Raw genomic sequence first — 18465 nt, 5'->3', positions numbered from 1 at the left:
TGCCTCTGGAAGAAGAGATTGAAAATTCTCCTAGTAACATGGGTCTAGAAGTGTCACCAACCAGTAATGAGTGTAACTGAAAATTTTAATAATGCGATGGTCCCGGGAAATACAGCGCAACAGAAAGTCAGCCATGCGTACCAGACTGCTAAGAGGCAAAACTTCTATGTCCTTACCAACAGGATGACTGACCATGCTGTCCTCCTCCTCCTTGTCCTCAGGCCATCCATGCTAAACAGACTGTATGACAGCTGTGCTTGTAGTACCGTCTATAGTGCAAGAAAGTAGCTCCTGTTCTTCCTCCTCCTCCTCTTCCTCATTGTCTACAAATCCACGTTGGGATGATATGTGGCTGGGCTGTGTGTAATCACCCTGTATGGTTCCTTGCTCCATGTCCTCATGCTCCGCCTGCAATGCATCCTCTTTAATTGTGAGCAGAGAGGTTTCCAGAATGCAGAGAAGTGGGATGGTGATGCTAATTATGGTGTCATCGCCGCTCACCATCTTGGTTCAGTCCTCAATGTTTTGGAGGAATGCACATATGTCTGACATCCATGTCCACTCCTGAGGTCTTATGTGTGGAGTCTGAACTGAATTACAATTGCCTTTTTGAAGCTAGTAGTTATCAACTGCCCTCTTCTGCTCACAAATCCTTTCCAACATATGCAACATAGAGTTTCAACGCGTGGGAACATCACACACCAGTCAGTGAGCCGGAAGCTGCAAATGGTGCTGAAGCATGGCAAGGGCGGCTGAAGATGGTAGCTTACTTTCTAAAATAGGCAAACTGGCAGTGTACTTTTATTAGCGGATCCGGCAGCTCCAAGTAGCTTTTGAGAAAACATTGAACAGCGAGGTTATGCACATGGGCCAGGCAAGGTACTTGTGTGAGCTCACCTTTCCTCAGAGCCGCCACCAGGTTCCGGCCATTGTAACACACGGCCAAAAATCTGACTGCTCTTTCAGCGCTGTCCACAACTCTTCAGCATTGTGTGGTTTGTCACCTAAGCAGATTAGCTTCAGCACAGACTGTTGCCGCTTGGCTGAGGCAATGCTGCAGTGCTTCCAGCTTCTGACTGATGTGCTCATTTCTGAGATGGATGAATGACCTCCGGGAGATCAAAACATCCAACACCGCGGAGACACCATCACGTTTTCTCAACGCAAGCAATAAATAGCCAGGTCTTTCACCGGGAAAGAACAACCACGGCAAGAGCAGCATCCAAAAAGGAAAACCACCTATGCCAAAACATGGTATCCATCCACAGACAGCTTTTTCAGGGTATTGCTTGCGTTGAGAAACATGTGATGGTGTCTCCGTGGCTTTTCTACATGCATTTGCATATTTCCCATAAGGGATGGGAGCAGTGTTCTGCATCACTGCGTTGAGAAACACGTGATGGTGTCTCCGCGGTGTTGGATGTTTGGATCTCCCTGAGGTCATTCATCCTTATGTTTATAGTCCTTTTACTAGGCACTGCTCCTAATAGCCAGTTTCCTACTCCACACTGATGAGGGGCAAATACCCCGAAACAGCTGTCTGTGGATGGATACTATGTTTTGGCATAGGTGGTTTTCCTTATTGGATGCTGCCCTTCCCGTGGTTGTTCTTTCCTGGTGAAAGACCTGGCTATTTATTGCTTGCATTGAGAAACACGTGATGGTGTCTCCGCGGCTTTTCTACATGCATTTGCATATTTCCCATAAGGGATGGGAGCAGTGTTCTGGATCACTGCGTTGAGAAACACGTGATGGTGTCTCCGCGGTGTTGGATGTTTTGATCTCCCCGAGGTCATTCATCCTTATGTTTATAGTCTTCTTAGTAGGCACTGCTCCTAATAGCCAGTTTCCTACTCCACACTGATGAGGGGCAAATCCCCCGAAACAGCTGTCTGTGGATGGATACCATGTTTTGGCATAGGTGGTTTTCCTTATTGGATGCTGCCCTTCCGGTTGTTGTTCCTTCCCGGTAAAAGACCTGCCTATTTATTGCTTGCATTGAGAAAACATGATGGTGTCTGCGCGGCTTTTCTACATGCATTTACATATTTCCCATAAGGGATGGGAGCAGTGTTCTGGATTACTGCATTGAAAAACACATGATGGTTTCTCCGCGGTGTTGGATGTTTTGATCTCCCCGAGGTCATTCATCCTTATGTTCATAGTCCTTTTTCTAGGCACTGCTCCTAATAGCCAGTTTCCTACTCCACACTGATGAGGGGCAAATACTCTGAAACAGCTGTCTGTGGATGGATACCATGTTTTGGCATAGGTGGTTTTCCTTTTTGGATGCTGCCCTTCCCGTGGTTGTTCCTTCCCGGTGAAAGACCTGGCTATTTATTGCTTGCGTTGAGAAACATGTGATGGTGTCTCCGCAGCTTTTCTACATGCATTTCAGAGATGGAGGTTGAAGAGGAGGAGGAGGTGCAGGAGCTGTAGACTGTGGGGGCAACCCTGATTGACATAGGGCCCCCAATCCTCGGCCTAGGGAGGATGTGTTCCATCCCAAGGTCTGACTGTGTCCAGGCTTCCACTGTGTTAACCTAGTGTGCCATCAGTTAGATGTACCATCCCTGCCCACAAGCACTTGTCCACATGTCCATGGTTAGTTTCCCAGTAACAGCATTGTTAAGGGCATGGGATATGTTGTGGGACACGTGCTGTTGTAATGCCGGTATACCACACTGGGAGAAATAGTGACGACTGGGAACCGAGTACTTTTGGACAGCTGCCACCATCAGGTTGCATAATGCTTCCATCTCAAAGAGTCTAGGAGGCAAAATTTTAAGTGGAAGCAGATGAAAAATGTGAGAATTTTGTACAGTGGCCTGTGGGGAGTTGGGCGCGTATTTCCGCTTGCATTCCAATGACTGGGGAATAAACAACTGAGGGCTGTGCTGGGACAAGGACATGGATGGGCTTGATGATGGTGTTAGTTGACTGTGGACAACAACAGATGCAGGGCATGAGGCATCTTCGCATGCACCGTGGACTGGCAACTGGCTTGTATGCAAAACAGTGGAAGAAGCAGTGGTGTCACCTGCAGACAGTATTCCTTGAGCCTGGGGTTTGGCCCACAAAGTCAGGTGCTTTGCTGCCTAGTGCGTGATCATGCTGGTGGTGTTCAGGCTGGTAGTTTTGCTACCGCTGCTGATGCTGGCATGGCAAGTGCTGTTTGGGCATATCATCAGAGTCTTTAAAAAATAACCAAACTCGGAAAGTTCTAACAGTTGGAATGGCAACTTCCATAATGTTGGTGTAATGGGGAATGGATGCATGACTTCTGTCTGCGGCCACCGCACTGCTTCTTCCTGCCTGTTGGGGTGCTATGCCTCCTTCCCCATGTGTGCTGCTGTCCTCGCTCTGCATGTCCTCCTGCCAGGTTTGGTCAGTTACTATGTCATCCACCACCTCATGGGTCTTTGTTATGATCCACTTTCAGCTTGGCCACGGCCTCATGCTCTGCATGCACCATTAGCATCATGTCCACTTCGCCGTCCCTTGCCCCTTGCCTTGCCCATTTTAAATCGACTACTGAAAACTTTTTAAAAGTTCAATTCAAATGGATTCATTTAGAGAAAACTTTTATGTGATCAGTGTGCTGAAAAAACATAGTTTTAATTCAGTGGAATGTTGGTAATTTTTTTATTTTATTTTTAACAAATATTATTAATAGCTATGGTAAGACACACCAAAACCATTTCAAAGGAGCACTCAAATGCAACAATTTTTAACCCACAGATAGACGAGGGGTCTGACAGAGACACCACAATGATCAAAACATGGCCTTTTTATTTTTTTTTAAAAGAAAATTACTGTCACAAAGTAGGCTAACACAACGCCAAAAAAGTGGAATGTACTGTATGCCTGAAAAGCAAGTTTTTGTAGCCCACAGATAGATCGGGAATCTGACTGAGATAACAGACTGTTTCAATATGTGTACATATCAAAAGTCCAATAGTGAAATCACCACATCCAAATAATTATTATTTCTCATATGCACCATGCATGATGCAGGGGAAAAAGAGGCATAGGCAAATAAATGTACTATATAAAAACAACAGTTTATTTGACATAAATATTAAATAAAACAAGACAAGAAAATTTCACAAAAATTGCTGGGGGTAAACCAGATAATCAATGACTATAGGGAATGGGATATCAAATATTTCTTGAAGCACTGCTATATAGAATATTGCTCATTAAATGATACTTAGTCAAAGTGCATAGTGCTAAATACATTATTATCATAAGAGCAAATTGATGTAGATTTTCATAGCAAAATATAAAATAAAGTGCCCAGTGCAAAAAGTGCCTTAATGTATATTGCTGCCTATATCCCCAAGTATCATCTTACTCACATAAGTATTAGTCCCTGCCTGGATACCTCTCGGTCACCCCGACAGCACCGTTTTGCCACATTGGCTTCCTTTAATAGGGGCATGTATGCCTGAAAAGCAAGTATTTGGAGACCACAGACAGACCTGGCATCTGACTGAGATAACAGACTGTTTCAATATGTGGCCTGGAGTTTTTTTAATTTTTTAACCCCAAAATACTGTATAGACCAATGGTAGCAGACAGACCAAAAACGGGAATGTATGCCCGAAAAGCAAGTATTTAGAGACCACAGATAGACAGGGTCTCAGACTGAGATAACAGACTGTTTCAATATGTGGCCTGGAGTTTTCCAAAAAATTTTAACCGCAAAATACTGTGTAGACCTAAGGTTGCAGACAGACAAAAAAGTGGAATGTATGCCTGAAAAGCAAGTATTTGGAGACCACAGATAGACTGGGTGTCTGACTGAGAAAACAGACTGATTCAATATGTGGCATGTGGCAATATGTATCCCCAAGTATCATCTTACATAAGTATTAGTCCCGGCCTGAATACCTCTCGGTCACCCCGACAGCACCGTTTCGCCACATTGGCTTCCTTAAATAGGGGCATGTATTCCTGAAAAGCAAGTATTTGGAGACCACAGATTTAAAGTTTCTAGGGGTACTATCATGTTCAAACATGATTGTTAGGTTAAGATATCAAAGGTGGCATCTGCATCTACTGGGGGTCCTGTGACATCACTTCGACCATTCATGAGGGCAACAGTCTTTTACTTGAATTGCATATGTAGCTAAATGACTAATGCTAGTTATGGTATTTATGTCCATTAGAGGCACATGGAGGTAGAGCATGTGCCTTTAGACAGCTATAGGGGCAAAATTCTGCATCATGCAATGCAGAAACAAGATATCCCCATTTGCATTTATATCAATTCCATGATTAAAAATAAATAACAGATAGTGATTATAAGAATCAATAATATAGTTAGTGGTAAAGCATAAGGAAAAGAGGAGGGATGGCAAAATTGAAGGGACTTTTGAGAGTTACATCATAATGATCTACGAGTGGTTACTTAGAGGATCAATTTTGTAAAGTTTGGACAACTTTTTAATCACAAGCATGTAATATGCATGGTGGCAATACGCACAAGTCCTGCAAGTTGTGAAGAATTGTATCAAATCAGACTGAATATCTAGTGTCTTTTAGCGTCTAACCTCATGTACTTTACTCTATAAAATATGGACCAATAATATGGTGCTCTAGATTCTTATGCAATAGGTCAACTGTTTACTATTGAAAGCAAAACTTTAAAGGGGTTGTCCAGGACATTTACAATGATGGCTTATCTTTACTATAGCTCATCAATATCTAATCAGTGGAGGTGCGATACCGGGTGTCCCCGCAGATCAGTTGTCCCGATATTGGCAACGGCAAGAACTGCTCAGTTGCAATGTTCCACAGCACAGTCCTCTTGACAGAATAGTGGCCACTGTCGTGTGCAGCACATGCCCCCTCTATTAGTTTTAAAAGGGAGTGGATGTGCATTACCCGGACGTGGCCAATATACAGTTAAGGTACCTTCACACTAAACGATATTGCTAGCGATCCGTGACGTTGCAGCGTCCTCGCTAGCGATATCGTTTAGTTTGACACGCAGCAGCGATCAGAATCCTGCTGTGATGTCGTTGGTCGGGGCTAGAGGGCCAGAACTTTCTTTGGTCGCTGACTCTCCCGCTGACATCGCTGAATCGGCGTGTGTGACATCGATTCAGCGATGTCTTCGCTGGTAACCAGGGTAAACATCGGGTTACTAAGCGCAGGGCCGCGCTTAGTAAGCCGATGTTTACCCTGGTTACCATCCTAAAAGTAAAAAAACCAAACGCTTCATACTTACCTACCGCTGTCTGTCCCTCGGCGCTGTGCTTTCCTGCACTCACTGTGAGCACAGCGGCCGGAAAGCAGAGCGGTGACGTCACCGCTCTGCTTTCCGGCCGCTGTGTTCACAGCCAGAGCAGAGAAGCACAGCGCCGAGGACAGACAGCGGTAGGTAAGTATGAAGCGTTTGTTTTTTTTACTTTTAGGATGGTATCCAGGGTAAACATCGGGTTACTAAGCGCGGCCCTGCGCTTAGTAACCTGATGTTTACCCTGGTTACCGGCATCGTTGGTCGCTGGAGAGCTGTCTGTGTGACAGCTCTCCAGCGACCAAACAGCGACGCTGCAGCGATCCGGATCGTTGTCTGGATCGCTGCAGCATCGTTTAGTGTGAAGGTACCTTAAATGAAGCTGGAACAGCTGATTGGCAGAGTTAACATCAATGTTAATGTCCCGGACAAATCCTTTAACAAACCAACGTTTATTAAAGTTTTGCTAAAAAGAGACTTGTTCAAGACCTTTTAGAATAAAGATAGATACTGCAGCACCAAAACTACTATTCCCAGACAAAAGTTTCATTATGCACATCCATGAGACAGCAGTAGAACTGTTAATAGGCCACTTATACTTAGTTTTATTTCAATTACTGCGTTAGATGGGAGCACAGAATTGTGAGATTTTGAGTCAACATCAAGGGTTTTCTTTTCCATTAATAAATCTTTCCATTTATCTACAGAGAATGCCGATAATAACCAGGATTCACTTTCACTCAGCCTGTGCTTTGTTGCCTGATTTATTGTCTCATATGCCATTTGATCCAGTTACAGTATCATATCCGTTTGAAACAGAGATTTAGTGAATCATGGACTATTTCTTTCTAGAAGCGTTTACTTTCAGGTGAAAAGTATTTTACATTTCTGGTGGGAAAAAGCTTGTGTACTTTTTTAAAGGAAAGCATAAAACTCCCGCTGTCTTTGTCATTTTTAGAAAGATTGTTGATGTGGAGTGATATCCCGGAGAACTTAAAATATATGGAAGCAGTATCTTTAGCAGCTAAAACATCTTCTCCTTCTAACATCCTGAATGGTAGGCTGCCTCCAGTACTTAAAGTGCATACATTTATCAATTTTCATTATTTACAGTAAAAAATACAATTTTCCTCCCGTTTCCCATCCGCTTGTTCTGTTTTATGGCAGTTTTTCGACTTACGTTCATAAAGACAGAAGGAGTTAAACTTTCTGGCATATCTTTTTCTTTTGTCACTTAGCAATAGATAAGCTAAAAATTAATGAAAAAAATATTTAAAACTGATGGAAAAAGAATGACTTTCAGCTCTCATCTGTTCTAATGGATTCTCATAGACTTCAATGGCCAAATCTGACCTGCAAAAAGGAAAGCAAGAAAAAGTTGCACTGAGTTGAATAAAACAGACACATAGTTCAAATGAAAAGCAAAAACAGATATGGAAATGAACTAAATAAACCTTATGAGTCAGCATGCCATCTGTTTTAAAAATGGACAGCACATGGATGAGAAAAAGTGATGTGTGAATTCAATGCTTACAACCAGGATTTATAACTAGAGATGAGCAAACCCAAACTTAAAAGTTCAGGGTTCATACCGGACACTTAGGCTATGTTCACATGGGTTCCCTGAAAAATGCCCACAGGAAAATTGCCCACAGGAAAATTGCCCACATGAAAAATGCCCACAGGAAAAATGCCCACAGGAAAATTGCCCACACAGAAAATTGCCCACACAGAAAATTTGAGATGCTGCAATTGGCAATTTTCCATGTGGGTAATTTTCCATGTGGGGAAATTTCTGTGTGGGGAATTTTCCGTGTGGGGAATTTTCTGTGTGGGCACTTTTCTGTGTGGGGAATTTTCCATGTGGGGAAATTTCTGTGTGGGCAATTTTCCTGTGGGCTTTTTTCCTGTGGGCATTTTTCATGTGGGCAATTTTCCTGTGGGCTTTTTTCCTGTGGGCATTTTTCATGTGGGCAATTTTCCTGTGGGCAATTTTCCTGTGGACATTTTTCTGGTCACCATTCACATGTTGTGTTTTTGCTGCATTTGTTTTTGCAGTCAAAACCTGCTCTCTTGGCAGTAAAAATAAAGCTGCTTACAAAATCATTTTTTGCTGCAATTTTATTACATTTTTCAGGATCCCAAAGTTCAACTTTGCTTCCACCACAGAAGCATGAACAATGCAAGGTGTTTGGTCAGCAAAAGAAGACATTTGTGAAATTATACAACCATTTTGGAAAAGGGCAATATAATCAAATTATTTAATTGAAAAAGATTTTGTCTGAAAAAATAGTGACTATTCTGAACAAAAACGTTCATATGAGTTCATAAAAAATATACAGCTACAAATGTAACAGCTAGGGAAGTTGAATTGGTCAGGAATAGTTTACATAAGACATTTGCCGAGTATTGATTTTGTAGGACAATGTTTACTTTCACACTTTGTTCAGCCCTTGAGTTGGTCAGGTAATGTTACATTTTTCAACTTTAGTCAGCCAATGTTTACTTTATAACTAGCTTAATTAAAATGTACTAATACTAACTGCTATGCTATAAAGTGAGGAGACCAAGACACTATGGTTTAAACTTCACAAAAATAAATAGGCTTCACATATTGCTGTACATGCTTTTTTCCCTAAAAATGCAGCAAACCCTGATACCTTTGTTTTTTTGCTGCATTTTTGTTCATTGCTTTCTATGGGTAAAAAAATGCTGCAAAAAGGCTGCGTAAACGCTGAAAGAATCCTCTGTGAGGTTAACAGGGCACAGCAGTATCCTATTCCCGGTGACTCTGTGAAGCAACAGAGCCCGCTCCTATACAGACCGGGTGACGGAACCCGTATCTATTCAGGTGTTGTACAGCCATATAGTACCACCATATACTAGCAGCAGGTTCCACTCCTGCACGGTGAACCCCGGGCTGCGAACACACCTATATTATCTCAGTATTTACTCGGTGCATTCCGCCAGCCCTAACACTCCTATATTAGAGTAATTTCAAACAAAGTGATCTATTTCAAGCATTTATTTCTGTTAATGTTGATTATTATGGCTTACAGCCAATGAAAACTCAAAAGTCATTTTAAAATCTGAAATGTTGGCCTACTGAAATGTACAGTACAGGCCACAATTTTGGACACACCTTCTCATTTAAAGATTTTTCTGTATTTATATGACTATAAAAATTGTAAATTCACACTGAAAGCATCAAAACTGTGAATTAAGACATGTGGAATTATATACTTAACAAAAAATTATGAAACAATTGAAAATATGTCTTATATTCAAGGTTCTTCAAAGTAGCCACCTTTTGCTTTGATGACTGCTTTGCACATTCTTGGCATTCTCTTAATTAGCTTTAAGAGGTAGTCACCGGGAATGGTCTTTCAACAATCTTGAAGGAGTTCCCACAGATGCTTAGCACTTGTTGGCCCTTTTGCCTTCACTCTGCGGTCCAGCTTACCAAAAACAATCTCGATTGGGTTCAGGTCTGGTGACTGTGGAGGCCAGTTCATCTGGCATAACACCCCATCAGTCTCCTTCTTGGTCAAATAGCCCTTACACAGCCTGGAGGTGTGTTTGGGGTCATTCTCCTGATGAAAAATAAATGATGGTCCAACTAAATGCAAACCGGATGGAATAGCATGCCGCTAGATGCTGTGGTAGCCATGCTGGTTCAGTATGCCTTCAATTTTGAATAAATCCCCAACAGTGTCACCAGCAAAGCACCCCCACACCATTACACCTCCTCCTCAATGATTCACGGTGGGAACCAGGCATGTAGAGTCCATCCGTTCACCTTTTCTGCGTCGCATAAAGACACGGTGGTTGGAACCAAAGATCTCAAATTTGGACTCATCCGACCAAACCACAGATTTCCACTGGTGTAATGTCATTCCTTGTGTTCTTTAGCCCAAACTAGTCTCTTCTGCTTGTTGCCTGTCTTTAGCAGTGGTTCCTAGCAGCTATTTTACCATGAAGGCCTGCTGCATAAAGTCTCCTCTTAACAGTTGCTGTAGAGATGTGTCTGCTGCTAGAACTCTGTGTGGCATTGACCTGGTTTCTAATTTGAGCTGCTGTTAACCTGTGATTTCTGAGGCTGGTGACTCGGATAAACTTATCCTCAGAAGCAGAGGTGACTCTTGGTCTTCCTTTCCTGGTGCGGTCCTCATGTGAGCCAGTTTCTTTGATGCACCTGATGGTTTTTGCAACTGCACTTGGGGACACTTTCAAAGTTTTGAATTTTTCGGACTGACTGACTTTCATTTCTTAAAGTTACGATGGCCACTCATTTTTCTTTACTTTGATGCTTTTTTCTTGCCATAATGCAAATTCTAACAGTCTATTCAGTAGGACTATCAGCTGTGTATCCACCAGATGTCTGCACACCACAACTGATGGTTCCAACCCCATTTACAAGTCAATATATCCCACTTATTAAACCTGACAGGGCACACCTGTGAAGTGAAAACCATTCCCAGTGACTACCTCTTGAAACTCATCATGAGAATGCCAAGAGTGTTCAAAGCAGTAATCAAAGCAAAAGGTGGCTACTTTGAAGAATCTAGAATGTAAGACATAATTTCAGTTGTTTCACACTTTTTTGTTAAGTTTATAGTTGTGTTAATTGATAGTTTTGATGCTTTCAGTGTGAATTTACAAATTTCATAGTCATGAAAATACAGAAAAATCATTAAATGAGAAGGTGTGTCCAAACTTTTGGTCTGTACTGTATATTCAGTAAATGCACTCATTACTTGGTTAGTGCTCCTTTGGCATCATTAATGAATCAATGCGGCGTGGTATGGAGGCGATCAGTCTGTGGCACTGCTGAGGTGTTATGGAAGCCCAGGTCACTTTTATTGTAGCATTCAGCGTGTCTGCATTGTGGGGTCTGATGTCTCTCATCTTCCTCTTTACAATACCCCATATATTCACTATGGAGATAAGCTTAGGTGAGTTTGCTGGCCAATCAAGCACTGTCATACTGTCGTTTTTAAACCAGGTATTGGTACGCAGTGTGGACAGATGCCAAACCCTGCAGGAGAAGAAAATTTTCATCTCCAAAAAGCTTGTTGGCAGAAGGAAAAATGAAGTGCTCTAAAAATTCCTGGTAGATGCTGTGCAGACTTTGTGTGAAGTATCCACAATCAATGATGGTTTTGCTAGCTATGCCATCTGCTGTTGTAGCTACACTGTGTTTTATCAAGACCAAAGTCAGCACAGTTATCTACTAGGAAATTTTAGAGCACTTAATGCTTTCCTCTGCCGACAAGCTTTTTGGAGATGGAAATTTAATTCTCCAGCAGGACTTGGCACCTGTCCACACTACCTAAATTATTAATTCCTGGTTTAACAACAGGTTCCCTGTGTTTAATTTGCCAGCATACTTGTCTGACCTTAACACCATAGAAAATTTATGGGGTATTGTCAAGGGGAAGATGAGAGACACCAGACCCAACAATGCAGACGAGCTGAAGGCTGCTATCAAAGATACCTAGTCTTTCATAATACCTCAGCAGTGCCACAGGCTGATCACCGCCATGCCGCATAGGTGCAGTAATTGATGAAAAAGGAGCCCCGACCAAGTATTAAGTGCATTTACTGAACATACACTTGAGTAGGCCAACATTTTGGATTTTAAAATAATTGTTTCAAGCTGGTGTTATAAAGTATTCTAATTTACTGAGATTATTACTTTTGGGTTTTCATTGGCTGTAAGACATAATCATCAACATTAGCAGAAATAAACACTTGAAATGCATCACTCTGTTTGTACTGACTCTATCTAATATATGAGTTCTACTTATTGTATTGAAGAACTGAAATAAATTAACTTTTTGATGGTATTCTAATTTGGTGAGATGCACCTGTACTTAGAGCAGAGCCTTGGAAAATTTGTCAAGAATCTTATGAACTGGAGTTACATGAACTTACAACAGTATGTTTGAACTGGTTAAGAGTAAAGAACAAAGATGTAGCTATAAGGGCCTGGAACGTCCAGCTCCAATAAATAATAGCCTACAATATAAAAATGATTCTTACAATATGAAAGAATCTTTCATTGACTAATCCAATTGGAGTGAGAAAAACTATATTAAGACATAACTTTTAATAATAGAAATTTAAAACTTTCCCTTTATTATTGATGTGACAGAAGCAAAGTGTATTTAATATTTAGTAAACTGCAATAATTGTGGTATTTTCTGTGGGTTCTGCTGTTCCCGTTCTGGTATGGACCAGTTTAAATAAGGTGCAATGAAAAAGCTAAGAAATCACTCCTTTAAATATGTGACAGGGAGTGATTATACTTAGCTTAATGCTATTATTGCAACATCACTTTTTTCTTTTTATAATATATTATTTTATTTAGGCGCTCAAGTTTACCCCCCATGTATAAAGAAATGAATGAAAATTCTTGTATTTATTATATCCTGAGAAATATCGCCTAAATGGGCGCTCTTCCTGAATTTAATATTTGTATAGGTAGAAGATCCGAAGCTGGCACCAGTTAGCCAAAAACCTCCGTGGTAGCAGCACGTGGTATCACTAAGATGTTTTGTGATTTTACCTTATTAATGTATTATCTCAATTTGCACTAGATCTCTATGTTCTATTACCAGCAATGTACTGTGTTTAAATGAGACTGTCCCTATCATTTATTCTCAGACATGAGATGTATAAGAATATTAACCACTGCACACTGCATTTTGACTGAAATTATTGCTATTTTTTTGTTGCTGGATGTTATTTATTTATTGGAAACACCCTGTATTTTAGTGAGCACCCCCAATTGAGAACAGAACGCCCTCCAGAACTTGAAAACAAACTAGGTCACCCGATCTGACACCACATCAGAGGGAACCCCGTGAAGCTTCAAAATCACATTTATAAACACTGAGCAAGGGTCTTGGCATGTGAAAGTGCCAGTAATGTGACAAAATGAACAATTTTACTGAACCTATCTGCAATAATCAAAACCACAATCTTGCCGGAAGCTACAGGAAGGTCAGTAATAAAATCCATGGACCAAGGGTGTCAATTGCCTGCTAGGAATAGGTAATGGAAGAAGAGAAATAATAATAATCTTTATTTCTATATAGCGCTAACATATTCCGCAGCGCTATATAGTTTGAACACATTATCATTGATGTCCCCGATGGGTCTCACAATCTAAATTCCCTATCAGTATATCTTTGGAATGTTGGAGGAAACCGGAGTACCCAGAAAAAACCCACACAAGCACAGGGAGAACATACAAACTCCTTGCAGATGTTGTCCTTGTTGGGATTTGAATCCAGGACTCCAGCGCTGCAAGGCTGAGCCACCGTGCTGCCCACATACCAGATGGACAGTTATGCAATACTGTAGAACGCATGCAGATACTACAAGTGGATATGTGTTCACTCACGACCACCAAAAACAACGAGAAATGAGGTCCGCAGTTGCCATACCACCTGGATGCACATAGTTGTCATGTTCCTTAATGATTTTGCGGCGCAGGTTAGATAGTAAAAATAGCCTTCCTGAAGGACAGGAGGCAGGGGCGTCCCCATGGGCCTCCAACACCTCACTCTCCAGCTCAGGGTAAAATGTGTAAAGGACTATCCCGCTCTACAAGATCGAGGCAGTTTTCTCATGGTCATCACCACCAGGGAAGCTCTGTGACAAAACATCAGATTTGACAATTTTTACCCCTGGATGGAAAGTAACAACACATTTAAACAAAGTAAAAAAACAGAAAAAAGGTGTCTCCAGCGCAGAAATTTGTATAACTAAAACTTCACTTTTATTTAGAACATTCTTAAAAACACGGTCTCAGGCTTGTACATCTTGTGGTGTCCCTGGTAATCTCATAGGTCGAAATGCGTCGGTAGAACACCAGGGACCACAGAAGATGTACAAGCCTGAGACCATGTTTTTAAGAATGTTCTAAATAAAAGTGAAGTTTTATTTAGAAACATTTCTGCCCTGGAGACAACCCTTTTTTTTCTGCTTTCAATTTGACTATGCTTTTGATCAGGGCGGCTCCGTACATGGATGGGCCTTGGGAACTTATGAAGACTGGTGAGCTGACTATATTCATCTTCCCCTTATCTTACTTACTGAAGTAAAAAAACAGGGACCATCTAGCTTGCCTAGGGTTCAGTTGTTTAGCCAATTGAAGATATGAGATGTTCTTATGGTAATTGATAACAGTAACAGGATGGACAGCCTTGTCCAACCAATGTCACCATTCTTCAAAAGCCAATTTAATCGCCAAAAGCTTCCTATTACCAACTTCATAATTTCTGTCAGCTGAAGCCAATTTTTTTAGAAAAGAACGCATGGATGCCATTTACCAGGGGATGGACCCTGAGATAGCTCAGACCTGACACCCACCTTGGAAGCTTCAATCTCCACAACAAAGGTTTGGAAACATTGAATTGACTGAGTATAGGGACCAAGGCAAAACAGCTTTTTATGGAGGAAAAAGCCTGCAATAGTCCCAAGCCTTCACAAAGGAAAATGTGAATATCATGTGAATATCACCTGCAACTCTGCAGCAGACTGGGGATTTATAACACCCAGGTCCAGGTGTGTCAACTAGAGCAAGATGGAGTTACATGGAAACACCAATGCTGGAGAAACCTGGACAGAAAATGATTTGCAAGCCATCACCATTTTGGAAGAACTTAAAGATGAGTCATAAGGAAATACCATCACAGGTAATAAATTTCTTCCACCAATCCCCCCAAAATTCCCACCTTTGCAATTATATTCAAACATTGACATGTTTGTTAAACTGGTGACCCAAGAATTTGAATCAATTCCCCATAAAAAAAACTAGGGAAAATCTAACAGTGGCTCAAAGGACAGCATTGGGGGAATTAAAACATCTTAAAGAAGTCGTGATAAAACCAGCAGACAAAGGGGGAAATTTTGTTATTTGGCCAACTGGAATGTATGAGAGGGAAGCCTTCAGACTGCTTAGGGATACCACCTGTTATAAAAAAAACTCACAGATAACCCTACATCCACATTCCAAAATCAGTTGCAAGAAATCTTAGATGAAGCTTTCACTGAAAGCACCATCACCAAGAACTTGAAAGATCCTCTCGTACCTCAGTATCCCAAAATGGCCTGCATTTACTTCATTTCAAAAATACACAAGAATTCCACCCAACCACCTGGCCGCCCCATTGTATCAGGTAATGTCAACCTATGCGAAACAGTGGGTAAATGCTTAGATTTCTACTTGAAGCCTCTTGTTCAGGATCTTCCCTCGTACATGAAGATACGGGCGATATACTGAAAAAAATTGAGGGAATACCGCTGGAAGATGACATGTGGCTCTTTAGTATTGACGTTGAGTCTTTATACACATCCATCCAGCACCAGCATGGCATACAAGCAGTTAAAACCTTTTTACACATGTCTGACCACAGTAGGGAATTCACACAATTTCTTGTGAACCTTTTACAATTCGCCCTAGAGCATAATTTCTTCACTTTCAAGGAAAGCATTTACCTGCAAAAACAGGGTACCGCATGTTAGGGGTCAAGTTCCCGCCTCTGCACAGTGGGAATCTCAGGCCATCTCCGCTGCGGTCTCCTATTCTTCTCCTGCTGCAGTGGCGTCTGCTCAGCGGAGATGTCGGTCCCAGCGTCTCGCTCAGTCTGACTCTGTGCAAAGGGTTACTGCTGCCTTTCCAGCTTCTGCCATTGCAGCCAGTATTGGGCAGTGGCGGGCAGACATTTTTGAGACTAAGTCCTGCTTTTCCCCTTCTGAGCATGCCCAGGGAAATATCTCTCGTTGGAGATCAAGGGTCACATGCTTAGATACTGCAGCTAATCCCATTGGTCCACTAGGAAGGTCTTGAAGGTGTTCAACTTCTGTGGCAGCCTCCCATTGGTCCTTCTGGGAAGGTCCTGCACTTGCTGCTGCTATAAAAGGTTCACATGACCGCACGGCCATGCGCTAGTATCAATCCAAGTTATGTGCTTTGCGCCAATGTGGTTATGTGTGATTGTATTCAGGGACCCGGCTGAAATAAGCCCCTAGAATACCAGCACCTCTGGTGAGGAGATTGTGTGATTGTATTCAGGGACCTGGCTGAAATAAGCCCCTAGAATACTGGCTCCTCCGGTGAGGAGATTGTGTGCTTGCATGACCACTGACTGCTATCTGTTCGGCAGTTAACTTGTGCTCCTGTGAGTCTAACAGGGCGCAGTGCTTTCCTTTCATGGCTACTCTGTGAAGTAACAGAACTAGCCTATACCACCAAATAGTGCCACCATTCACTGGCAGCAGGTTCCTCCTGCACGGTGGACCCCAGGCTGCGAACCCACCAATAATAATAAACATCTATATTTACTCAGTGCGTTCCACTAGCCCTAACACCCCAATGGGGGTGCCATTTGCATCTTCATATGCAAATCTTTTTTTAGGAATGTGGGAAAGACAACATTTCTTTACGTGACCAGTGGCATTCATCGAGAGGGTCTTGTTCTGGGCCCGCTATATAGATGGCATATTGGTCATCTGGCAGGGCTCAGAGCAGGACCTCCTCGAATTTGTGGGCATCCTTAATTGACAATGCGCTAAATATAAAATTAACTGTTAAATACAGTCCAACCCATCTTGATTTTTTGTATGTCATGATTTCAAAGGGCACTAATGGCATGTTACAAACTAACATTTACAGGAAAGAGACAGCAGTAAATTCACTGCTCCATGCCAAGTCATCTCATCCGAGACCTCTCATTAATTGGATACCTAGGGGACAATTTTTCAGAGCAAAAAGAATCTGCTCTAACGAGCATTCTTTTTTGCAGCAAGCTGATATTTTATCAGAGAGATTTCAAGAAGAAGCATCAATAAAGGCTTAAAAATAGCCAAAAGAGCAACAAGAACAGAATTATTAAAACCAAAAGATAAACCAAAACATGAAAAAAGATACATCTCCACCTATAGTCATAGATGGCTTGAAATGAAAAATGCCCTGCGCAAATATTGGCCTATACTGCAAATGGACGAAGTCTATCCCATTACATATCGTATCAACCATCAGTCACCTACAGATGAGCACCAAATTTAAAAGACCAGTTAGTTCAGAGCTACTATTCTGGTTTACAACCTAATAGGGCTTTCGGATCTAAAGGACCCAAATGGGGCTTTTGTCCATGTGGAAACTGCATTGCCTGCCCCAACATGCATTGCACGTTCGAGTCAAGCACTGGTAAGAGAATTTTTTCAATTACCCAACATATCAGTTGTTACACCATAGGGATAGTCTATTATGCAACATGCCCATGTTCAAACATTTATGTGAGGTTAACATCCAGGCCCCTAAAGGTGAGAGTTAGAGAGCACTTTTGTGATATTCTCAATGCCGAGTACAATGATGACTTGACATCCTTGAAACCCATACCCAAGCATTTCAAAATTGTCCACAACTGTGAGGCCAACCTCCTCAAAGTCACTGGCATTGATAAAGTACATATTAACTTAAGAGGAGGCAATTGGAGAAAAAATCTTGCCCAATTGGAGGCTCGGTGTATCTCCAGAATTGGATCACTTCAACCAGTGGGACTAAATGACATTTTAAGCTTTGCTCCTTTTTTGTACATATTGCATGTTTATGTTTTTTTAAATTGATTTTAATTATGACTTTGTTTTCAAATAGTGCTTGCTATGCCTACTTACCTTATTTGAGAGTGATGGATGCTTTCGGCTGTAAGACCAGAGGTTATGCTTTTCAACTTTGGCTGTATGGACTATGAGATGAAGACTGGGGAATCCAGGACACGGACTTCTAAAATGAGACTTATATATTGATTTTTTGCTATATATTTTCTTTAATTCTGTTATGTTTCTTATTTTTATCATATCATTTTTATTATGTCACTAAGATCATGTGGCACCCCTAGGGGTATTTGCCACAAAAATAGTTACTGACACTAAATGCGAATACTAAAATAGCAAGACTGCACTACCACCTCCGGCCAGAAGGGGGAGCTCCAGAGACTCCCCTTGATCCATTCTGGTCTGAGAGAAGAAATGGCAGTTGGGCTAAGGAGCTGATAGTGAGAGGTCATACAGCTGAATTTCTAACAGCCCTATGACGGTTTCCAGGCCCAAATCACCGGCCTGAGGAGAAGAGGGACAGAGAAAAGGGACATTGTGAGAACCGGGTAGCATTAATCACTACCCAGAACAGGCGCAAAGACGGATAC

Source organism: Ranitomeya imitator, chromosome 2 (assembly GCF_032444005.1).
Source record: "Ranitomeya imitator isolate aRanImi1 chromosome 2, aRanImi1.pri, whole genome shotgun sequence".
Taxonomy (NCBI): domain Eukaryota; kingdom Metazoa; phylum Chordata; class Amphibia; order Anura; family Dendrobatidae; genus Ranitomeya; species Ranitomeya imitator.
Note: the sequence above shows the minus strand (reverse complement) of the source record.